This window comes from Sturnira hondurensis, unplaced genomic scaffold (assembly GCF_014824575.4).
Source record: "Sturnira hondurensis isolate 20B ecotype Veracruz unplaced genomic scaffold, ASM1482457v3 Scaffold0013634, whole genome shotgun sequence".
Taxonomy (NCBI): Eukaryota; Metazoa; Chordata; class Mammalia; order Chiroptera; family Phyllostomidae; genus Sturnira; species Sturnira hondurensis.
The window spans coordinates 38,566-63,883 of record NW_028086265.1 but is presented as its reverse complement, the minus strand read 5'-3'; the positions used below and the strand labels follow the sequence as shown (position 1 = coordinate 63,883).

The 25,318-nt window shown below is 40.6% G+C and overlaps 1 pseudogene; it reads left to right on the top strand.

The window, feature by feature from the left end:
* Positions 1 to 13,499: 13,499 nt before the first annotated feature.
* LOC118998057 (lys-63-specific deubiquitinase BRCC36-like) lies at positions 13,500 to 14,352 on the top strand (annotated as a pseudogene).
* The last annotated feature ends 10,966 nt before the right edge of the window (positions 14,353 to 25,318 follow it).

Below are 25,318 nucleotides of genomic sequence, written 5' to 3'. Positions count from 1 at the left end.
AGCTGTGTACAGCCATTCACCTTGGGGCTGGCCGGATGCTGTTTCTGTACAGTGGATCCTTCCTGGCCAGTTTTGTTGGGCTTTTATTGTGCATGTACCAGTAGTTGTATTTTAAAGCTACTATGCATGTGGTCTCCCTTGATTTTTCTTGATTGGCCCCTGGAGAAGGAGTTGCACAATGTTAATTTATTGTAATGCTATTATAGTGAAGTACGGGTCATGTAGCATCTTCTGTGCGTGCACAGGAGTGTTCATGAGTCACCATGATTCAACAGTTTTTCCAGAAAGAGGAACAGTTGGTCTTAGAACAGGGTCTCTGTCCTGTATCCATATCCTTTATCTTAGCCCTGGATCACCTGCAGACTATCCCCTGTCTCACAGCATCTGGTTGTGTAGGTCTGGAGAGGTCCTGAGGTATTGCAGTTATAACAAGCTCTCTAGTGATAACTGATGCTTCAGATCCACTGTTCACGGTTTGAGTTTATTGCACAGTCATTGTTTGTGGCGTAGGCAAGAATATAGTCCACAGTTAGACACTTGGAGATGCCATTAAAGAGATTGTACTGGAAGGGTGCAGAGAAAGAGATCCAAAGTTTGGGAATCTAGTCAACTCCCATAAATCAGTGTTCAAGTAAAGTCTGTAATGATCACTCACCTGCTACAGCCTAACAACATTCTAGTCACTGAGTGGCATAGGAAAATCATTTTAGCATGGCTAAATTGTTTTTTCCACTGCCCATATTGATTTTCCCTCAAAAAAAGTTTTTTGAGGTTCTATTTAATCTTTGGTCCTTTTTGTGGGACCTTTTTGGGGGTGCCCAACCCCCCAAATTTGTTCTTAAGCCTGAAGACATTTTGAGATCTTTTGGAGACATTATTCATCACCCACTGGGGAATCAAGTTGACATAGGGACACAAATGTTATTTCTTCATCCATGAGATACCATACTTTTTATGTGTATTGGTTAGAGAAGGAGATGCATGGAGAGAGCTTGCTTTGGTGTTTCAGACTACACACTCTGAGTCCAATTCTAAGGAAAACAAGAAAGGAAGAGAGGAGTCAGATGGTCTCCAAAGGAAAAGTAAAAGTGAAACTAACCCCACTGGACTGATTTTAGGTACATGTATAACAAGATTTCCCTTCTATGTACCTGCACCAGGACTGGTGGCACCATAATCTGTATCCCAAGTAGCAGTCATTGGGGCACGGTAAAACCCCACATTATTCCTCTCAGAGGCCCACAGCACAACATTCCTCTATATTTTCTGTGGCCAGTTTAATTTTCTTCCTCTCAGTATTAGGGCTACTCTAGAATTCTAGTATGGTCAGAAAAGGCACACTTTCCTAGCTTAACTTAGGGGAGGCCCCAAATGACTTGTCCCCTTTTGCCAGCCACTGCTGAGAGCTTCACATTCTAAATAGAAAATTTATAAAGCTTTTGTCTGTAGGTGTGATAATCTTATAAACCTTAGTGTCTACTTATATTGTAATGGGATGTAGGCTTAAAGGGGGCTGCCTAGGTCCCCCCTGAAGCCTAGCTTTGGGGCTAGGAAAAGCAGAAGTAGGATATTGAGAGTTATTTTGCAGGTCAGGAACATCAGATTGCCCTCCTGGCTGGCCAGGAAGCTGGAAGATAGGTGTGACCTTGACCCTTGATATGGCTGGGAAGCAGCTCCTTGTTTATAGCACTGACTGGTGCCCTTGGCTTCAGTGCACTTGGCATTGTGGATGGAAAATGAAGACAAATTCACAAGGACTCCAAAATCCTGTGGAGGAAAAGGGACAACAATGTTACACCCTCAAGGCGGGACTGACTCAGATCTGCCTGGCCACCCTCTCAAGGAGAGAGCTCACCAATCCTTGGCTAGACCGGGTTTTATTGGATGCTTTTTTTTTTTTTTTTTTTTTTTTTTTTGCACAGGAGCTCAGCTACAAGTTATAATCATTGTAGTGCACTACATAGTAGATAGCATCTGAGGAAATGTTAAAGCTTCTTTTAAGTCCGGGTCTATCAGCTAAAAGGCTACAAAACTTTGGGAAAACAAAACTCATTCTCTTCTCAGGACTTTATCATTTAACTAAGAGCTTTCTTAGCAAAGAAGGGTCCACAGGATTTTACATGTCCTTTCTCACACCTAGTCATCTGGGTAGCCTGCCATTCTCACACCACTGCACCACCCTCAGCCATTGTTTTCAGGCTTAAGCCAGGCAGAGGAGACAGATAGCCAAGGAATTATGTATCAGACATTTCTTCCAGACAGACTGAGGACACAGGCTTCATCCAAGCTGGGGAGTGAGGATCCAAATTTACTTTTCTCCATACCCCCCAAGTCCTTCGGTGGGTCCTACACATGAACATGCCTGTCTAAGGTGGTTCCCCCCTTAGGGAATCTTACCCATCCCTGGCTAACTGATCAAGCATTGGAGGCCGGTGATGGAAAAGGGAGCAGGGGCTGTGCTCTTGCCAGGGAGATAAGCTGTGTCTCCTTAGTGGCTCACAGGCAGAAGGTCACTCACTCAGCTTTATCTATGGGGCATTTGCAGCTCCTGAAACCAGGCGGGGCAGTTCCCACAATAACACGAGTGTCAGTGCTTGGAGATGGCTGGCTCAGTGCCATGGAGCCATGCCTGTCCCCAGTTACTACAGAAGCCAAACAAGGTGGAGAATACAGGAATGCTAGTGATTGTGGGAGGAGTCAGAAATGGGGTTAATACAGAGGAAGAGTCACATGGGATTTAAACCTAGGCATTGCAGCCATAGGTGGGGGGTGACTTATTCTCTTGGTTTTGGAAAGTGGAGGGGGTTCTCTTGATCAAGCTGCTTAAGAAGCAGGAGAGCAAGATGTAGCCACCATGTGGAATGCTGTCTTAAAGGTTTGAAAGGATGCAGAAGGATTCCCTGGCTGGCCATGAGGAGGCGGTTTTGTATTAAGAACAGGAGCCTAGCTGGTCTACAGAAGTCTATTTTCTTTCCCTGAGATAGGGTATCCCTGACTGGTCTGGTTTAGCAAGGGAGGCCCAGCACTGTGTGGTTTTGCAGGTGTTTATAGGGACTTTGGAGTTCAAGGGTGACATTTCCAAACCAGTTTAGCTTTTGAGTGAGTAGTTCCTTTCCTTTGTACCAAACTCTTGCACTGAGAGGTAGAATTCCTTCTTGGAGGTGGCAGGCAAAGAAGAAAACGATAATAATGTGGTCCCCTTGGGGTAGGGGGTTTGTTTGTGTAAAGCTATCAGTTGAAAATCTTAACATAGTGTGTCATCAGCTGAATGATTTGTGGTATTTGCCTTCATTCTCAGGAGCAAGGAAATGAACAACAGATCATTTAGATAACACTTGTAAACAGATAATAGAACTATAACGCATGGTTTCTGAACCTCAGAACTATTGACATTTTGGACCACACACCCTTTTACTTCATGGGACTGACCTGGGCAACATAGGACATTTAGCTGGATTCCTGGCCTTTAAAAACTAATGAAACAAACTTCCCTATTTATGAGAACCAGGAAAATATTCAGAATGTTTCTGAATGTCCAAAGTGCCTTAGCACTTCTGCCTTATGACATTAAGCCTTAATCCTTTAAGAATATCCATTACAGAGTTCATGCCTCAAGTCGTCCTGGTATAAGTCTTAAGACCAGACAGTTTTAAGTATTAATTTATTCATATTAGTCATAGGAATTCCTAGAATGTGCAAAATGGGATAACCATGCTGAACTAAACAACATTCTGTAATGGATCTCAACAAGAAGTGTTGAGAAGTGCTTTCACACTTAAGAAGCTCTTAATGTGAAAAGGAATCCCTAAGGCACTGTGTTCTAAACACTGTGAAAGATAATATTTAGATTTCTGGTTTAGTGCACAGTCTTGGATGGGGGAATGAATATTATTTTACAGTTTTTCCTTCCATGAAAGAATGATCCTCCTTGGGAGAATTGAATTGAAATGCAGTTGTACTTTTTAAAGTGTTCCATTCTAAGATCCGTTATAATATTTTTCTAAGGCCACAGTATTTGTTAACAAATTTAATAAAAATATTTGTCTAACATTCCCTAAGAGGTAAGAAACAGGTATAAGCATAATTACTTCTGTGAAATTAGTGAAAATTGAGATTTTTGTATATGTTTCCAGGGTTGATTTTATTTGTCCTGAACAAGTGCAGGAAATTGTTTATCAAACCTACTTTTAGCCTCCAGGCTACTGATATATACAGGCTTCAGTTCATTCAAATGAGTAGGATTGCCTTGTTAACCCCCAAATGTTCCTCTTTTAAAAAATGAAACAAATGTTTAGTTTTTTCTACTTAATTAGAATATATTTGCTTTTTGGCTTTTGCAAAATGGGAGTTGTGTTTAAATTGACTGGGAAATTGAAATGAGTTTATATTATTCTGTATTAGAAAGTGGTCAGTGGTTTTATAGTAAAGATGGAATCTTACATTTTTTCCCATTATGTTGACAGTTGCATTTTTTTATGCTGTCAGGACTGAATATGTTGGATTCCTTGGATGTGGCGAAGACAGAGGACATAATAGAGTGGATTTACTCCCCTCAGGTCCTTTCCAGAGAAGTCAGTGAGTGAGTTGTTAGCATTTTATTTTTAGTCTGGCTAGTTGTAGCTGATGTAACTGTTTGTTGGATTAGAATATCATTTTTTATTCATAAGCCATTAATATATATTATCCATGTATATTTTTCTCCTAATGGAACACTTCCATTCTGTTCAAATACTACACTTAGCAAGTCTAATCTGTAATCTTTTGGAGAACAATTTAGAATCATCTGGGGTTAAAAGATACACAATTTCTGCATCATCCTGTGTTATGTAATTTCACATTGATGACTGTTTGCTGCTTGCTTGTATTCAATTTATGTTTAATTAGTTTTGTAGCATTTTCTCTTTTTTTTGTGGGTCTTCACCAAGAACCTCTTTGTCATCAAAAAGTTTCTTTTCAATCTCCTGATCATCTTCCCTCTAAAGTTTCACTAGTGTTTATTCCATGATTTCTTTCAGCTCCTTCTTACCATTAAGTCATTTTCATACTTCTTAAGACTGCACAGATCTTGGACATTTAAATAAATTCTCAAAATTTAGAGAATACCTTATCAACTAAATACACCCGAGTTTTATGAACTACATTGTTCACTCTATTAAGTGTAAAATACCTAACATCAATTGAACTTATGAAGATTAGAAGTTCTACCTTAGGAAAGATGAAGATAATAAGCTCCCAAGAAATCACACCATTTTTTAAAAAAAAGTTTTTATTTATTTACTTTTAGAGAGTGGGGAAAGGGGAGAAAGAGAGGGAGAGAAAATCAATGTCTGGTTGCCTCTTGCACACACCCCATACCAGGGGCTTGGCCTCCTCAACCCAGGCATGTGCCCTGACTGTGAATCGAACTGGGGACCCTTCCGTTTGCATCCCATGCTCCATCCACTGAGCTCCACCCTCCAGGGTGAAATCACACCATTTTTTATCAGAGGTTACCATATCTGTCCTTTAAGAGTCAATATTTAAGCGCAGGCCTGCGAACCAGAGAATCGCGGTTCAATTCCCAGTCAGGGCACATGCCTGGGTTGCAGGCAGGTTCCCTGCAGGCCAACTCCCAGCAGGGGACGCACAAAAGGCAAGCATACATTGTTGTTTCTCTCCCTCTCTCCTTGCCCTCTAGAGATGTAAACAAATGAATAAATAAAATCTTTTTTTAAAAAAAGTCAGTATTTATATATTAAGAGTGTCATTCATTGGTTCGAGTGGTCATGAATAAATCTCACCTAGATGGACTTTGCAAAAGTAAGCCAAACCTTCATTTAGAAAGAAAGAAGTTTGATCTGTTGGACACAGTTTATGGCTTTGTACTCGGTTATGGGAGCGAGTTTGCCAGCAAGTTCCCCTGTCTGCCATGGATGAAAGTAAAACTACTAAGACATGATCCATGATCTGCTTGGGGAGTAGAGGTGGCCAGTCTCTCAGAGGGCAAAGCTCAAGGTCAATTGAAATGAGTTTATACTGTAAACTCAGTTTATATTATAAACCCTTCCTCAATGGCTTTTTGGGGGCGGTTGTAATACACAGGAATACAGGAGGTAAGGATGAAACAGTAAATAACATCTCAAAAGTACCTGAGGGCTTTGTCTGAGTAAGTCTCTCAAAAAGGGGGTGGCAGAAAGTTTAGGAGACATACTCATTTACTGTTCAGACCCTTAACCTATGAGTGGAAGGAATCTTAGCAAAGCAGCCTTCACAGGACTTTTAGGAATTGTTTTGTATGCCCGATGACTCGGGATCCCACTCTAGCTGGCTAGAGGCTGCATGGCCTCCCACATCACAGGTTTTCAGGCTTAAGTGGCTTAGAGCCAGGAGGAGCTCTATCTGGAGGACACGGAGACTTGGGCTGTGGCACGGTAGCTGGAGGGTGAGGGTCCATTACTCTCTCTTTGTGGTAGCCCCCTGAGTATTTCCATGATGGCATCCCAAGTGATCATGCCTGACTTAGGTTGCCCCTGCTCTCAGGGGTCATTGACTATCCAACCATACACTGGAGGTAAGGGGGTGAATCAGAGACAAGCTTTGTCTCCTTGTGGCTTGCATTCTGGAGGTCGCTCACACAGTCTTAGCCATGGGGGGCAGTTACAACTCGCAAAACCAGGCAGAGCGATTCCCAACACTTTGTTGTTATTGAAATTCCCACTGTCGGTTTCTATGTGACTTAAAAAATCTGTTCCTGTGGATGAATACTTGTTCAAAGTGAGCATTTTCCCTGCCTGATGAGTCACAGTGCATTGAGTGCCACGCTGGGAAGTGAAGCATTGCTGGTTACATTATGGTTGGGGTGCAGGCCTGGGATGTGGGCAAGGTCCCCAGTTGGGGCATGCAAGAGGCAACCAATGGATGTGACTCTTGAACATTGGAGTCTCTCTACCTTACTATCTCCCTCCCTTTCCTTCTCTCAATAATTAAATAAATAAATAGCATTTGAAGTAGGTCTTCCAGAACTCAATACATGAATATCTAGTCACTTTTCCCCAGCTACGTGAAGCAGCATATATGATAAATTGCTCAGTCTTGCAGACTCTGACGTGTTGGTGAGTAGGATTTATTGAATGTTCTGCTGAGAGTACTTGGCTAAATGTGTGCAGAAAGGCTTTGATAAAGTACAAGATATGGTCCTTCTTCTCGAGGAGCTCATGAGTGATTGTAGTAACCTGCAAATAGAAGTAATTTGTGTTTTCCCTTTGACCAGGATTTTTCTTTCTCTACTAGCTTAAGTGGAAATGTGGGATTTTGTTTTCTAAGTTGAATATGAGACAGATGTAAAGATACTATTAGAGATTCTGACTTTTATTTTTATAGAAAAATGTATTCCCTAGTCAAATTACACAGTGCAGTATCTTAAAGAAATATATCTCACATAGTGCATATAGGAAATTTTACAGTGTTACACAGAATAGCTATACTCTTGTTGCTAAAAAATATGTTGTATTTTATTTAGAAAACAATCTTGATATTCAGCCCCCCAAATAAAGTAGCCATTGTGTGTGTAGAAAAGTATGGAGTGTATTATCTTAGTCAGGGCACTCATACTATAGGTTGCAATTACCAGAACATACACTACATGTTTGACATGCTCTCTACATTAAATATAAATAAAAATGTATATTTAAATTTTTTATTTATTTATCTTTAGAGGGGAAAGGAAGGAGGGAAGGAGAGAAGGAGAGAAATATCAATGTATGGTTGCTTCTCATGAGTCCCCTGCTGGGAACTGGCCTGCAACCCAGGCATGTGCCCTGACTAGGAATCAAACCGTGATCATCTGGTGTGCAGGCCTGCACTCAATCCATTGAGCTACACCAGCCAGGGCTGTTTTCTTATATTTTTCTCCAGTTGTGAGGAGTGTTTGCTGGCTTTGTAATTGAGCTGTGTTTTTGTTTGTTTTTAATATGTGTTTACTTCCGCCTACCATTATATTAGTAAAAATGAATTCTTACTACCCTTTAATATCCATATTGTTTTGAATGGCTGCTTCCTTTTCTTGTTGTTTGATCTTTTGTTGTGAGAGATTTTCTGGCTCTTGTAACTTTCATATTATCCATAATAATTGTGTTTGCTATGTAGTCACTAGAGTGGCTCAAATGAAGAAACTGGGGGCAAATGTGGGGATGAGAAGGTAGGACAACTGGAACTCTCATGCAATGCTGAAGGAACTTTATAAACATCATTTGAAACTACCATTTGACAGTATTTACTAAAGCTGAACATAATGTGCATTCTGTGACCCAGCAGTTGCTGCCCCTAGGACATAGCCAAAAGATACTACACTAGAAGTAATGTCTCAATTTGATCACTGTCAACTTTGACTGGTCTGCGTAACTGTGTAACATCTGTCCAGTGAGAAATCTCTAGCACAAAATTTACAAACCACTCTTGATACCTCCAGTGTCACAGACTCTTCTGAATGCTCTTCACTAGCCCTTTACAGCAGTGCAGTGGTGTTTTTCATCTGTCTTGTAATAATGTAGGATAAAATGGGAAAAATGTGCATATGCTCTTCCATCTTTAATATTAAAATGGCCACAGAATGATTCACCAAGCGTGATGTGTCTGCTCTTTTTAATACACACTAATGTTACAGTTGTCACAATATAACCTAACAGAATTGTTTCACATGAAGTTAAAGAGAACTAAGTGCAATGAGAACCATCTTGCAGACAAAAAAAAAATCAGCAGAGGAATTTTGGCTAACCCAGTCAGTTTTTATATGAAACATGTAAATGAAAAATTTAATAGATTTCACTAAATGAATATATAAAAGTTTTGGTATTGAAAGATGGAAGACAAATGACAGACTTGGAAAGAATTGTGGTAATATATGTAATAGACAAAATACTAAAATTGTTTATAATGTTGTCTACTCATCTGTCCACACCGAAGAATTCTTAAACACTGAGAAGAACGTGATAAATCACTTCAGAAAATGAGAACATGTAGGAATAGGTAATTCACTAAAGTAGCATAGATAGTCAAGAAATACATAAAAAGAGGGATAGCCTTACTAGAAATCAAGGAGATGTAATAGAAGTAATGATGTTATGTTATATTTTACTTAACATGTCAATTTAGCAGAAAGCTTTACAAGTTGGCAGGAATGTGGGGGAAAGAGCACTTTATAATTTTGGTGGGAGAGAAAATTACTATAGCCTTTGTTTTGCAGGGTATTTTAGCAGTACACTTTTTCAGTCTTCCTGACATATTCTTATGTGGGATGAAAAAAGGCACCACATGACATTTTGACAGGGAAACACAGAATATGACTTTATTTGGAATAAGGATCTTTGCGGTATTGTTATGGTAATAACGCTCTTGAGATTAATTGCTGGTGTCATTATAAGAGAAAGGATAGGGAGATTTGAGGCACAGAAAACAGGCAGAGAGCTAAGCATGGTATGAAATGGAGCTCCCACCAAGCTCCAGAAAGACCAACCCTGCCAACACCTTGATTTTAGACTTCTGGCTCCAGAATGAGGAGACAATGAATTTCTGTTCTTTGGAAGCCATTAGGTTTCTGGTACTTTGTTCCTAACCTTGCAGGCTGATACATGTGCACCAAAATATGCGTAGAAGGGTATTTGGGTCTTATTTATTCCCACAGTGAAGTAAAAGCAGAATAAACATTCACCAAAAGTGAAACAGTCAAACTCTGGTCTAGTAAAGAAAACTCTGTGGTAGTAAAGTGTTTGAGGTAGATCTGCATATGTACTGACATGATCTGCATATGTGCTGACATGAAACTGCTCATTATCCATGGTTAAATGATAAATGCCAATGTATACAGAGGCACATTTTGTTTCAATAGATTATAATTATAAATGTGCAGGCAGAAATCTGAAAGGATACGTAGTAAAAAACTGTATGTGGGGAAATAGATGGGAACAGTTGAGAATGCAAGAATAGATACTGTAATTTTATTCCATATATCTGCATTGCTTGAACGTTTCCAACAAACATTTCCATATTTAAAAATTCAAGTTAAAAAGTCAGCTTGACTTCTCCTAAAAACACCAAAAAAATAAGCATCTTTTAAAACAAGATTTAAGCAACATAAAGAATCATGGATATACAGAATATAAGCAAAGAAAAATAAACAATATTTATGTAAACCAGTACACAAATATTGGTGTTTTGCTCATATCAGGAACAATGTACCTTATTTAATATTTTACCACTTTCAAAAGCATTGTCAAATACTTGGTTAAATTAGTTCTTCCCATGATCTGCATTTCTGAAGAGAGGAAAATGAGAGGCAATGGGACTTAGGAGACCTGACCCAAGGCCACACACCTTAAGTGGCACAGCTCGCCTGAAATCCCAGGCTTCAGACTCAGAAGTCCTAGTGCTTGCTTTACTGAAGTATGTATATCCATCGTGGAGACTGTTGTGTGTGACACTTAAATACATTGTGAATAATTAACTGGACTTCACCATGGCCTTTCACTTAACTCCAGAGTTGTAAAGACCAGTGTGTGGTCAGACCTTCATCATGAACCTCTGCAAATATTGAGAAATCACAAGGGATCAAGGTGGAAATTATGTACTCCTTTCTCTCAGCAAGAGCACAACCAGAGAATTTTACAGTTGGAAAGAGCAGGGACTATTACATTGTAGTCCATCATTTTACAAAAGACAATACTATGGTTCAGAGAGATGAATCATTTGTTCCCAATTATATAGCTAGGTAAGGATGGAAGCCAATTTGAATGCAGGTCTTTCTTTTTCCAGGCTTTTTTTATTTTCATTACTGCTATGTGTTATTTACTAGATCTCATAAAATAGTAGAATTAATGTTTCAGAATATAGATAAGGTGGTTTAATATTAAAAGTTAACATGCTGAATGATTTTAGGTTCCATAGATATCTTAGTCAGATCACTGCCTGTTAAAAATAATATGTTTAAAGTGTAAGCAATTTCCTGTTGCTGAAAGGAACGTGTTTCAAGTTTAACAAATTGTGGAGCACCTCTTTTGGAAGCATTATGTTCAAGAGCTGTTTGCAGAGATCTCAGAGGGTTTCGATTTTAGTCCCAACTGTCCCAAGCCATGTTGTTACCAAAGTAAAAGTGGGGTTCAGCTGCCTACCATCAAATACAGGCATAGGAGTAAGGTTATTTGGGAAGGAAAAATGGGTCTTTAATTAAAGTTGCACAACATGGGTAAATGAGGGACTTCTGCACAGCATAGACAAAATCTATTTGTCCCCCAAGAGCCTGAAACCTAAAATCAGGCCTCAGAATTCCACTCTACCCTTACCTCTCTGCCCTCCTGGAACCCAAGGCTGCTAAGAGGACAGTTTTCCATCTTCAGGCTCGTTCCCTGGAATCAGTATGGACTTGAGCTGCAGCTTCCCAAGCGGGGCAGGGGTGGGGGGTTCAGCACCTATGCCAAATTCTGCACCTGGTAGTGGAGGGGCTGCCTCTGTGGGTTCCAGACAGAGAGCAGCAAGTCTCTGCCCTCCCTTTGCTTAAATCTCCTGGAGTCTTGACCCTCTGTGTGCTCTTCAGCTAAACACTCCTCTTTTCAGATTAGATGGGAAGGCCAGCACTGCTCCCTGCCATTTTGTGAACCATTAGATACACATGCTGCTGTGACCTGTGGTTTATTCCTTAACTCAGGAACGGGAGGCGGATAGGAAGGATTTTCCTACATCACACTCTGCCTTGTGCAGACTCCATGCAAGGGCCCCTTCCTGCAGCACCTCTGGCAAAGTTAGAGAAATCTGTCCTCAGATGCTGCCCTACATTGGTTACCGGGCCAATGTGACTCTTGTTTCCCCTTTACCCAGGGACACAGCCCTTCCTGTGCTGCTTTGGGACCCTCCCTCTTGCCCAGCCATCTGGCCATGTCTCCCTGTGTCCATGAGTGTGTTCGGCCACACCACAAATCTCTAAAATGAAATTCTCAGTTTACAGTGTTTATAGAAGTAAAACTGTTAAATATCTAACCTCCATGAAAAAATTCTTTCAGCTGCCTTTTCCAACTTTAGTCTAATAAGTTCAATTCTAAAAGTATTCTGTAAAATTTAGAAAATGTTGTTAAAAACATTTTTTGGTTATAGAATTTTACATATACCTTGTATGTTTCTCCCTGGACATCCTGGAATATGTTGTATAACAGGTGACCTTTTACTAGCAAATCTCGTGTCGATTTTTTGTTTTTAAATAGTGCATTCATTGTGCCATTACTGTTATCCCGGTTTTCCCCTCATTCCTGCTACCCTCTGCTCAGCACTCCCATTCTCTCCAATAGTCCCACCCCTGACTTCATGTCCTTGGCTTTTGCTTGTGAATTCTTTGTCTTGTCCATTTGCTGTACTTTTCTTCTTCCTGTTTACTTTGTACCTGCCAAATATGCATTTTGATCCCCGTACATTTTCCTCCATTGTCCCTCTTTCCTTCTGAACCCTTTCATGTGATCTCCAGTTTGCTCTCCAAAGTAATGTGGATTTTGACAATGCATTGCGATCTCTTATATATTACATATCACAATATAAGATAAACTACTTCCACATTACAAAATATGCTTCTTTGTGTTTATGGTATATCTTGATGTAGATACATACAACAGATTAGCATTTCTGATTTCTCTGTATCACACAAGGCTTATTTTCTGTTTCAACATTTGATTTCCCAGGCACGCCTTAGAGGTGTTTTATGGGAGCCTGGATTAGAGCCCAAGAGATATCTGTATGTTTTCAAATTGCTCAGTTGAGCTTGTTAGGCTGTCATAACTCTTTCAGGGTATTGTTTGTTTCTTTCTTTGCTTGGTTATGTGGTATGTTTTATTTTTTTTCTCCTCTATTACTGAGTAGGAATACTAGGTGGTGCTATTTAATAATCTCCAAAGAAGTTTAAACTATACCCTGAGTATGCACCTAGTTGTACATTTGGAATGAATGGAAAGTTTATACAAAACAGATGGTTAGTAGCAAAAAAAGGGATCTAGAGTCCTAGCTTGTCATCCAGTGTCATGTTTTGTGTATTGTGTTCTGGACTTTTATGATAAGTACCGTTTGCTTAATTACAAACATAATGCACATACTTTGGTATTTTTTACTCATGACTGTATCCATTCTATGGTGTTTATGCATACTTCTCCCTAAATATTACTTTAATGCAGTATAATCTTCCTCTTGAGTGGATACACTGTGTTGTATTTAATCCACCGAACAGACTCTGTGTGGCACAGAGTCGGAATTGAGAACCACTCCCTTGGTTAGGTTGGTTTTAATCGGTTTAAATTTAAGGTTTCCTAGTATGGAAACCGGTAATGTTTCCAAGAGTCTTCAAAAATTCAATGTGTAATCTATTGTGCGTATTTCGGGGTATATGAAGCTGAATAGAGCGCAGTACCTGATCTGAAGAACAGAGTAGTGGCTTGAGCTCTGGGTTGGTCTGGCCTCAGTTGGCCCGAGACAGTCGTTAGCAGGTCCAGACCAAGATGGAGGTGCAGGCGGCTCGTCTTGAGTTGGATACCTTCCTGGTTTGTCTGAACCATGCTCAGAGCACAGAGAAGGAGAAGGCGATGGGACTGTGTATAGGAGAGATGAATGATGACACAAAGAATGACTCTAAATTTACATGTGCCAGAACTAAAACACACTCGGTTGCTGAAAAGGTTGACATTGTTCACATTCATTCTGTCATCATCTTGTAACGATCTGATAAGAGGAAGAATCGAGTTGAAATTTCTCTGGAGCAGCTATCTGCAGCCTCAATAGGGGCAGAGAGGGTCGCTGAACTGACAGGTCGTCCCATGACAATAGTGGGCTGGTATCATTCCCATCTACATATAAGTTTTTGGTGTTTACATGTTGATATTCACACACAAGCCATGTACCAGATGATGGATCGACACTTCGTAGGATTTATTTTTTCCTATTTCTTAGAAGATAAAAGCACAAAAATTGGCAAGATACTCTACACTTGCTTTCCATCTATTCAGGCTCAAAAGGACTCAGAGTATGAGAAAATTGAAATCCCATTCTATTTTGTAACTCACGTAGCCATTGGAAAACTGTGCTTTGAATCATCAGTTGATGTGCCCAAGATCCTGTGCCAAGAGGAGTAGGATGCATAGAGAAGGATTCACAGTCTTACACATGTGGACTCAGTAACCAAGGTCCATAATGGCTCAGTGTTCACCAGGAATCTGTGCAGTCAGATGTCAGCAGTCAGGGGGCCTCTCCTGCAGTGGTTGTAGGACAGATAGACGGGGTCAAAACCAACAATATTTACAGCAGTTGCAACAAGAAAAGGAAGAACTTATGCAAGAACTTTCTTCTGTAGAATAAAGTGCTCTAGAACAAAGTGGGAGACCAAGTTGGGGGAATGGAAAGGATTTGTGTACAGAATTAAGTAAGCTCCGTCAGTTTTGAAGGAAAAGTTGTAAGGACTCCCATTACCTGACTTTAAGACTTACTGGAGTAATCAAGAGGGCATAGTATATAAGCAGCTGTTTTTTGACAAAGGTGCAAAAGCAATTCAACGGAGGAAGGATAGTCTACAATAACCACACACACAAAGGTAAGAAAACAGACTTTGACATAAAATGCACACCCTATATAAACATTTAACTCAAAATGTGTCATGGACTTAGATGTAAAATATAAAAGTTTAGAATGTTTAGAAATAGCACTGCCCTGAAAGGTCTGTCTGGGTGGATTGAGTGTTGGCCTATGAACCAAAAGGCTGCCAGTTTGATTCCCAGTCAGGGCACATGCCTGGGTTGCCAGCCAGGATCGCCAGTCATGGCATGCAAGAGGCAGCTTTTCCATGTATAGTTCACACATTGATGTTTCTTTCCCTCTCCCTCCTACTCTGAAATAAATACAGAGATAGGTAGATAGATAAAGAATTAATACATAAGAGTTTTAATAAATACAAAGATACAAAAATCTTAGAAATAAAATCGTAGACAAAATGTTATTGTCTTGGGCTTGGTAACAGGTTATCAGCCCTCACCCCAAGGCCCAGTCCTAAAAGGAAAAGGTGACATATTGGACTTCATCAAAATGAAAAATGATCCTTGCCAAAAATTTTAGAGGAATAAATAATTGAGATAGTTATTTGCAAACCATATGTATGATCAATCTACAATATATACCAGGGAAAACCAACACTGCAATCAGAAAGTGGGTAAAGTGCCTAAATACGTATTTCACTTAAAGAATAGCAAGTAAGCAGGAGAAGCGGTGTAAGTTCAATATACATATCCTATATGACCCAACAGTGTAACTGCTAGACTTTAATCACAGGGAAGTGAAAACTTGTGTGGGCAGTGAAACTTGTACATAAATTAGAGGAGCTGTTCAGAGCACTTCCAGTGGAAAGAGGTGATCTCAATCAGAAAGTGGAAGCCTTGAAAGAGCAGAGCCCTGTGAAAGCAGCAGATGTAGATTTAGCAACAACTGGGATTAGGCTTGTGCTACTGTTGATTCTCAGATAGACTTGAAACCTTCCTCCAGAGGAGCTCTAGGAATCTGCTTGCAGGATGAGACCAAGAGAGGGAATGAAACTAAACACAGTTTCAAAGATCCTTTCCACACGATCTCTCTGGGCATTGATTCAGTTGATGTAGTGATGAGTGTTTCATATATTGAGACATGTTTTTAGGTAAGATTTCCATAACATGAAAAGAGTTTTTTTTTTAATATATTGTTTTGATTATGCCCTTCCAGTCATGCTAATTCCCCCCTTCATTTCCCTCCACCCTGCACTCCACATCCCCCCCCCCCCTTTACTTATGACCACGTGTCTCAAGTTCTTTAAGTTCTATATTTCCCCTACTATTCTTGCCCCCCCCCTGTCTATTTTCTACATACTGTCTATGCTACTTATTTCCTGTACCTTTTTTTCCTTTCTCCTCTTTCCACCCCTCTGTTGCTAAACCTCCATGTGATTTCCGCTTCTATGGTTCCACCCCTGATCTAGCTGTCCTCTTAGTTTGCTTTTGTTTTAGGCGGGGTTGTTAATAACTGTGAGTTTGCTGTGCTTTCACTGGTCATATTTTTTATCTACTTTTTTTCGGATAAGTCCCCTTAACATTTCATATTAAAATGGCTTGGTGATGATGAACTCCTTGAATTTGATCTTATCTGAGAAGCACTTTATCTGTCCTTCCATTCTAAATGAAAGCTTTGGTGGAGAGAGCCATCTTGGTTGTAGGTCTTTGGATTTCATGACTTGGACTACTTCTTTCCAGCCCCTTCTTGCCTGTAAGTTCTCTTTTGAGAAATCTACTGACAGTATGATGGATACTCCTTTGTAGGTGACTGTCCCCCTGTTGCTTGCTGCTTCTAGGACTCTCCCCTTCACTCTAATCTTGCCTAATGTAATTATGATATTCCTTGGTGTGTTCCTTCTTGGGTCCAACTTTTTGGGACTCTCTAAGCTTCTTGGACATCCTGGAAGTCTATTTCCTTTGCCGGATTGGGGAAGTTCTCCTTTCTTATTTGTTTAAAGGAGCTGTCAACATGCTCTTTCTCTTCCCCTTCTGGTACCCCTATAATTCGGATGTTGGAGCATTTAGAGATGTCTTGGAGGTTCCTAAGCCTTCGAATACGTTTTCTGATGAAAGTTTTCTTCTTCTACCTTTCCTTAGAACTATTGACCTGTGTGATATATGAGAGTGCTTAGCAGTCTTGCGTTGCTTTGATGTATACATTTCTACAGTTGTATTTCCTATCTGCCTTATTTTCTTCTTCATGGGAGTATATCTACTCATTGTATTCTGGTTTCAGTGTTATCACTTATTGAGCTCATTTCCTTATGTCTAAGCGTCACTCGTAATTGCAATTAAAGTAAGATTTGTTCCAACAGTGACTCCCTATGTGAAAACTAAAACTAATTCAAACTCTCTACTCCATTAAGAGAAAAACAAGCCATAAGAAAATGATTAGTAGAGTTTTTTTGGATCATTTTGTTTAATGTCATCTAAAAATAAGACGAGTATGGGATATGAAACAAGCATAGTATGCTGAATTCATATTGGATTTTTGATAATATTTTTAACACTTGACAAATTGAGATGCCTGCCAAGTCTGAAAGTAGAGGCAGCTTATGTATATAAAGATGACGTTTGTGAAGAAACTGGGATATGCCAGCAAGTCAGTGGACAAATAGGCTCAATATTCACATGTCTCAAAACATCATGCTGCATTAGTTTATGTTAGATAGATGTCTAAGGGAAAAAATAGCAACAGGGCTCTTCATTTAGACTGCGCAAATGTCCAGACATGGTGAGTTCATTCCTTACTTATTTCAGTGCCTAAAAGCTACATTTTTTATTTTGATGTTCCTCTCACACTTACAATCTAAAATTGGTTAAAATGCAAAATTATCTACTAGGGACAATAGCCAAGAATCTAAGTAAATTATAAACTTCCATGATAATTGACAGTCCAGACAGAAGAGGTAATGTACGTGAAATCTGACTATATACTATGCCAACATTAGCAGAGTCAAAACATCCTACCCCCACCCCGAAAACAATCTTTCATGACTACTTCCCTTAGCTATCAAATGAAATTTGCGGCTTAACTCTGTGTAGAAATGAGAATACGTGTTCGAGATACAATTCAACTTGGAATTGATCCTAGTGATCAGATAGTACTAGGACCCAGCTGCTGCTGTAAAGTTTAACACTTTACAAACACAGTTCCATGGCGCATCACACTTGTTTGTCACTTGTTTTGTGTGGAAGGTAATACTTGGATTGAGTGCAATGTGGTTGACATGACTTGGTCTCTCTATTCTTTTGGTTGTACTGGGTGTATTAGAAAGTATTGTGTGAAATAAGACATTGAAAGGGTCAAGCCTGTTTGAGGAGCTTTTGTTTTCTCCTTACCAGCTGGCGAAAGGTGGGGTTGGTTGGGGACCTGATGAAAAGCATTCCCTTCTAAATGACTTGGAGCATGCCCAGTATCCACTGTATTCTTCAAGTGGAGTTGGCAAACCAGGATTGCAACTGACCAGCGCTTCCTTTATGAGGCTACTTGAACAAGTGTCAAATATTTTATATATGACCCTTTGGCAACTCTTGTTTGAAAACACCTTAGCTAGCCCAGGAAAGGCTTACATAACAGAATTCATTAAATTCTGAGCGTTTGTTCCAGTTAGTGGGGAGTTCTGGAGTTGTAAAATTTATGGTGGTAGTGGGTTCCAGTGTAGGGAAATCAACATGGGTGTGAAAGAGCAGACCGTTTCATATTCAGAGGTACAGAAATACATTACGTGATTCATGAGACATTTTTTTTTTTAGTTATTAGTGACTGAAGACATATAGTTACTACCATAAGACATAGTCACTGTCTTATCACACCTGTCATCATGGTTCATTTCCTTAGGGCTCATTTTTAGAAATAACTGCGTCTTTCAGTCTGTAAATGAAAATAAGAAAAGGAAAAGTACAAAAATAAAAGCATGCAGTACTACCTACACTACCTTATTTTTACAGCTCATGCATGCTTCATAGACATAACTAACTTGCTGAGGCAGTCTCTCTTCATTTTGCAAAGACATGTTGTACCTCCCCTTCACTAGTACAAATGTTATTTTATCTTCTCTGTTAACGTTTAGTAACTATGTAATGGCTAACTTAATAGCCTCTGTGTGTTCTTTACATTCAATTACTTTAATTGAATAACACTTGAGTTCAAACACAGTTTTTTTTTCACCAGCTGACTTGTCCAGTTTTACAACCTAGGTAAGTATAGCTCACTTTGAATAAGCAGTGGGTAGAGGAACATGCCCTCACTTTGTCTGGCAAATCACTTAGCCAGAACTCAGCATATGAATAAGCTAGAAGAAGAAGGGTTTTGTTGTTGTTGTTGTTGTTGTTGTTGTTGTTGTTGTTTGAAGCTTATGCAGATTGTAAGAATTACAGCCACAGCTCTTTCTTTTTGATATTTGAAAAGTCTCCTCAAAGTATTAGACAGCATGGTGGTATAAACATTTGCACACAGAAATGTGAATATACATGCTATAAGTTGTATGACTTTTACATCTTATTTTCAAATATACTTGTTCCTAATTTATTGTGCTGACATTGGTTAATAAAGTTATGTAGCCTTGGTGTGTGCAGTTCTTTTAAAATATCATCTATATATTGTATTTTGTCTTCTCCACTACAAGTCAGTTCTCCTTCCATCACCATTTATCCCCCTTTACCCTCTTTTGCTTCCATACCCCACTTTTCCTGTGGCACTTATCTTACTCTTGTCTCTTTCTTTACTGCTTTTTTTATTTTTTTTTCTTTTGCTTCAGTCCCTTCACCGGTTTCAGTTAGCCCCCAAATCCTATCCCCTCTGACAGCTATCAGTCTGTTCTCTATATCCATGTGCCTGCTTTCTCTTTGTCACTTTTGTTCGTTACACTCCACATATGACTGAGATCATACGGTATTTGTATTTCTCTGACTGTCTTATTTCACTTAGGATAAGCTATCCAAGTCCATCAATGCTGTTATGAAAGGTAAGCAAAATTCTATCTTGTAGTTGAACTGCCTGGGAGAAGGTTGAAGACTTATTTGTTTGAGTGCCCAGTTTAGGCACAGATGAAAAGAAGTCAAGAGTAATGTAATAGTTCCACGCAAAGGTGAAATCACATTCTGTGTGTGTTTTACTGCCTGGCTTATTTCACTCAGCATAATGCTCTCAAGTTCTGATCATGCTGTCACAAAAGTTCCTGTATTTGTATCTGCTATGCCATAGTATATCATGTAAATATACTACAGTTTTGGGATCCACTCCTTAACTGATGGGTGCTTAGGCTGTTTTCAGCATACACACGCACACAGACACGAACACACACACACACAAGCAGGCACAATATATGAACAAATACATCCACCTTCCTCTGTTCATGGGTGGCACTCCTATCTGATCTTCTGAAGAACTGCACAGACAGCCAGTGGTATCCCAGCATATATGATGATTGAGATGGAAAATTATAGAGGTCATTGGAAACTCAGGGGTTAAGGAGAGTACTCCAACTCAATAACGTCCCTGGGACCAGTGAGGGGACCAGGTCAGCTGCTTCCCCAGACTGGAACCCACTGGGTCTGCTGCAGGTTTCCTGAGAGAGAGCCAGGTCAGGGGCTCCCACACTGCCAAGCAAGTTTTGAGTGTCATGGGGCCCTCCCACCTCCCTTCACAGGCAGCCCCCTGGGCCCTGGTGCCTTTAAATTGCAGGGTGGTAATGAGGATGAAATGGCAAGCACTCATGGGTGATGTCCACCATCTGAAACTGTGGGAACCTGCTGGGAAGAGTTGGGCCTTGAGTGACCCTGACCACAATAGTTCTGGGTTCTGGTTGGTGGGCTGGGCTGCGAGAGAGGCCAAGTACATATTTGTAGAGGCAGGCTTCAGCAGGAGAATTTTTTCAAAAGCAAAAAGAGAAAAGTGGCAATTGGAGGCTGTTTGGAAAATTTTCCTTTAACAGCAGCCCCTGACCTCCTGTATCCCTACCAAGCCCAGCTGCACGGTGCTTCTGCAGTGGGAGAGAAGGTCCAGAGGTCACAGCCAAAGCCCAGGAGAGGGTGAGAACCCACACCTGAGGAAGCGGTGGCTGCTCCTTCTAAACCAGTAGCCAAGGCAAAGTGCTCATGCCCACAGCCATGGCTTGCAGTGCACCTGACCTCACCTCCCAGAGGCACCTCAAACCCAATCCCTGCAGCCTGGGAGATGCCAAGAAAAAGCACGTACCTGCAGTCACAGCGGTAGTCATAGTGGTCCCCTGCCCTGCAGGGCCTACTGGCTTTCTAAGAGGAAGGAGAAGACATCACCACAGAAGATAATGTGGGGCTCGGGGAGTCAGGAATCCTCAGAAAGACTTAACTGTTTTGTGGAGGAGGGTCTGAACTAGCAGGAAGGCACTCTGAGAGTCCCAGGCACCTAGAGCAATAAAGAGCAATAAGGTGGTATGTGGACTGCCACCAATGGGTGCACCTCAAAGAAAGCACCACTGTTGGACTGAAGGTGTAGGCTGGGCTCAGAAGGGCACTGGGGACCTGGCAGCGAACTGAGAAACTGGGCTGGTGGCTGGGCAAACTGGAAGAGTGAAGAGTGTGGCTAAGGAAGGGAGAAAAACTCAAAAGGATTTCCGCCTGAGCCTGCCACAGCCAAGACGACCAGCAGAACTGGCCTGGCCAGTTTGAAGCCAGAAGGAGACGCTTTTATTTCTGTAAGTAGTTTGTTTTTGTTTTCTTTGAACTCCTTTCTTTCTTTTCTTTTTGAAATTCTCTCTTCCTTTATTCCTTTCGTTACCTTTTATTTCTCCCTCCCTTCTACCTAATTTTTTTTTTAAATTACACAAGTATGACAATAAAACCTGGAGCTGTGAAGGACCAGAGTTGGATCCAAGAGGGGTCATCTCAACAGTTGAGACAGTGAGACACATTTTTTTTTAATTTCTAAATATATTTTATTGATTATACCATTACAGTTGTTCTAGTCCCCCCTTTTATTCCCCTCCACCTGCACACTCCTTCCCCCACCATTTCCCCCGCCTTAATTTATAGCCACGTGTCACAGGTTCTTTAGATTCTATATTTCCCCCACTCTTCTTGCCCTCCCCTTATCTATTTTCTACCTTCTGTCCATGCTATTTTTCTGTACCTTCTCCCCCCTTCTCCGCCTCCCACTCCCCTATTGCTTACCCTCCATGTGTTCTTCATTTCTATGGTTCCACTCCTGATGTAGCTGTCCTCTTGGTTTGCTTTTGTTTTAAGTGGGGTTGTTAATAACTGTGAGCTTGCTGTCCTTTCACTGTTAATATTTTTCTTGTTCTTTTTCTTATATAGGTCCATTTAGCATTTCATATCATAAGGGCTTGGTGATGATGAACTCTTTGAACTTGACCTTATCTGAGAAGCACTTTATCTGTCCTTCCATTCTAAATGAAAGTTTTGGTGGAAAGAGCCATCTTGGTTGTAGGTCTTTGGATTTCATGACTTGGACTACCTCTTTCCAGCCCCTTCTTGCCTGTAAGGTCTCTTTTGAGAAATCCACTGACAGTCTGATGGATACTCCTTTGTAGGTGACTGTCTCCTTATCTCTTGCTGCTCCTAGGATTCTCTCCTTCATTTTAGTCTTGGCTAATGTAATTATGATGTGCCTTGGTGTGTTCCTTCTTGGGTCCAACTTCTTTGGGACTCTCTGAGCTTCCTGGATTTCCTGAAAGTCTACTTCCTTTGCCAGACTGGGGAAATTCTCCTTTATTATTTGTTCAAATAAGTTTTCCACTCGTGGCTGTTTCTTTCCCCCTTCTGGTACCCCAATAATCCGGATGTTGGAACGTTTAAAGATGTCCTAGAGGTTCCTAAGCCTCTGGTTATTTTATTTTTTTTTAATTCTCATTTCTTCATTCCTTTCTGGTTGGATGGTTTGTTCTTCCTTCTGGTCCATTCCATTGATTTGAGTCCGTTTCCTTTCTCTCGCTGTTGGTTTCCTGGGAATCTTCCTTCATTTCAATTATTTAAGCCTTCATATGTTCCTCTAATTTGTGACTATAATCAACCACTTCTGTAAGCATCCTGATAAAAAGTGTCTTGAACTGTGCTTCTGAGAGGCTGGCAGTTTCTCAGTCGACGAGAGTTATCGGCTCTGGGAATTTGAGTTCTTCTTGCACCATCTTTTGGGCTGCCTGTGCCTGTTCCATAGCAGGATCGGATCCCTAGGTGTTCACCAGAGCAGGGCAACTCAGTCGCAGGGTTGTGACTCATCCCCGTTGCATGGTAGTTGTAGTCGGACGTCCATATAATTGAATTTTCAGGTCCTTGTCTATGTCTTTGTTCTCCAAACATTTGTTGTATTCAAACTTGGTTGTGGGACAAGGCACAGTGTCTCCACCTATGCCTCAATCTTGGTGGAAGTCCTCCAGTGAGACAAATTTAACTTTGCAAGGTACTGCATATTTACATTACTCTTTTCATTATTCTTACATCTCTTAGTTTACTAGTATTTTGGTAGTTCTCTTGTTTTTGTATAGTCTTCACTTGGCTTGTTAAATTGCAGCGTTTGACTTGTTTCAGTTTTTCTGTCTTTCAGATTGTATTTTAATTTTCTCTCTTCCATTCACTTGTGTTTCAATAGCATGCCAGTCTAGTTCCTTTAGTCCCTATTCTTCTTATTTAGATCATAGAGATTCTATTCTGTGATGTGTGCTCCACTTCTATTGTGAATAATTGCTGTTCCAAACGATTGTAAATTTTGCACAGCAACCCTCCCTAATCTTATCCCCCCTCACTGTTTCCTGAACATTATTACTGTTGTGGTCAACTCCATTCTCTCACAAATTACAACTATACTCTATCCCTTGCTCTCACTTTCCCTCATAATCTGACCTCCCATAAGCTCACTGCTTTCTAGATCTGACTCACAATCCCTCCTCACCCCTAACTAGAGTCTAACCCTTTTTCCACCCATTCTAAAAAGTGGCAAGTTGGCTGAAACTTCATGGTTAACGCTATACATATACAAAGGACCTTCTATCTCTTCTCTACAGGATGGTACTTTAAATGCCATACAACACACTCCTGCTGTCTTAAAACATTTTGCCTTCCCCTTCCAACTGTTCACAAAAAAGCGCAGGTGGGATCTGTGAACACCAGTATTCCTTCCTGGAGAGGAAACCCACCAGCAAAGAAACCACCAACAGAGAATAAAGGTAGAAGGTGAAGCAGGGAGTGGAAGCCACACTAACCTTCACCCAGGACCCATCTGGAAATACAGTTAAATGGTGGAGAAATTACTGAGAACAACCAACTGAACAAGAGTGAGAGGGAAGTCAACAAACCTCGTACACACAGAAGAATCCGCTTCAAAGCAACCTGTCCACACCTGCACATTAGGAGAGGAGACAGGGGAGATTGAGTGACCCTCAGTTAGCCAACTGGAGGTAAGGATCCACCAAAGAAAGATCCAACAACAGTCAAAACCCAAGGATGTACTGAGAGCCAACCCAAATGATGTTCCTAGAGAAGTGAGCTCCAGAGATCAAGAAGTCTGCAACACTGAATCTTACAGGTTTTATACTACAGAATGTCACACCACAAACACAGGGAAGTCAGAATGGATCAATGTAAGAAACAGAGGTTAACAAGAAGAGTGTCACAAGCAATGGAAAGACAAAGCAACACTCCCCCCAAATAAGGAAATGAGGAAGCTTTGCAAAGAATGCTACATCAAACAGAGGCAAGTCAGCACCCAGATATTGAGTTCAAAACAATGATTATCAGGAAGCCCAATGAGCTCACATAAAACTATTGAAAACTACAGGGAAACTACAATGAACTCACTGCACATAATACCAACATGATGAGGAACATAGAAACTATGAACAAGAACCAAGAGGAAATGAAACATACAGTTTCTGATTTGAAGAACACAATAAAAGGAATCCGGAGCCAGTTGGATAAGCACAGAATCATAGTGAGCTACAGACAAGGTTCAAGAAAACACACCAAAAGAGCTAGAAATGGAATAGAGGCCCAGAAAAATGAATAGGAGTTCAGGGAATTACAGGTCAGCATGAAGGAAACACATTAGGTCCCAATGAGGGAGAATTGTAATGAGTCCAACCCAGAAAGCATAATAATTTTAAAATGGCCAACACCAAAGGGGAAGAGAATCTTCAAGGCAGCAAGGAACAACAGAAAGTAACGTACAAGGCAGCCTCGCTAAGACCAGCAGCTGACTTCTGATTGGACACACTACCAGTCAGAAATATGGGAAAGAAACATTCCATGTAATGAAAACCAGAGACTTGCAACCAGACTACTTTATCCAGTGAGGCTCTCAATTAAAATAGAAGACCAAATAAGGAGCGTCGCAGACAAAAGAAGCCTCGCAGAATATACCTCCTCCAAACAAGCTCTGGAAGACATGAAAAAAAGTGTCTGCTTTAAGGACAGGAAGGAACGCAGTGCACCAGAGAGGAACACAGGTATGAAAAAATACCAACGAGTAAGTACCTATCAATAATAACCTGGCATGTAAGTGGGTTAAATGTTCCCATTGAAGCACATAGTGTAGCTGAATCGATAAGAAAACATGACCCACACATATACTGCTTACATGAGACCCACCTCTGAACAAAAAACGACACAGACTGAAAGTCAAGGGCTGTAACGAAATCTTCCAAGAAAGAGGCAGGAGAGAAGAGCCAAGGTAGCAACACTTACATCACACTAAATAGAATTCAGAGAAACAGCCATAACTAGAGACCCAGAAGGTCACCCCATAATACCCAAGGGAAGAA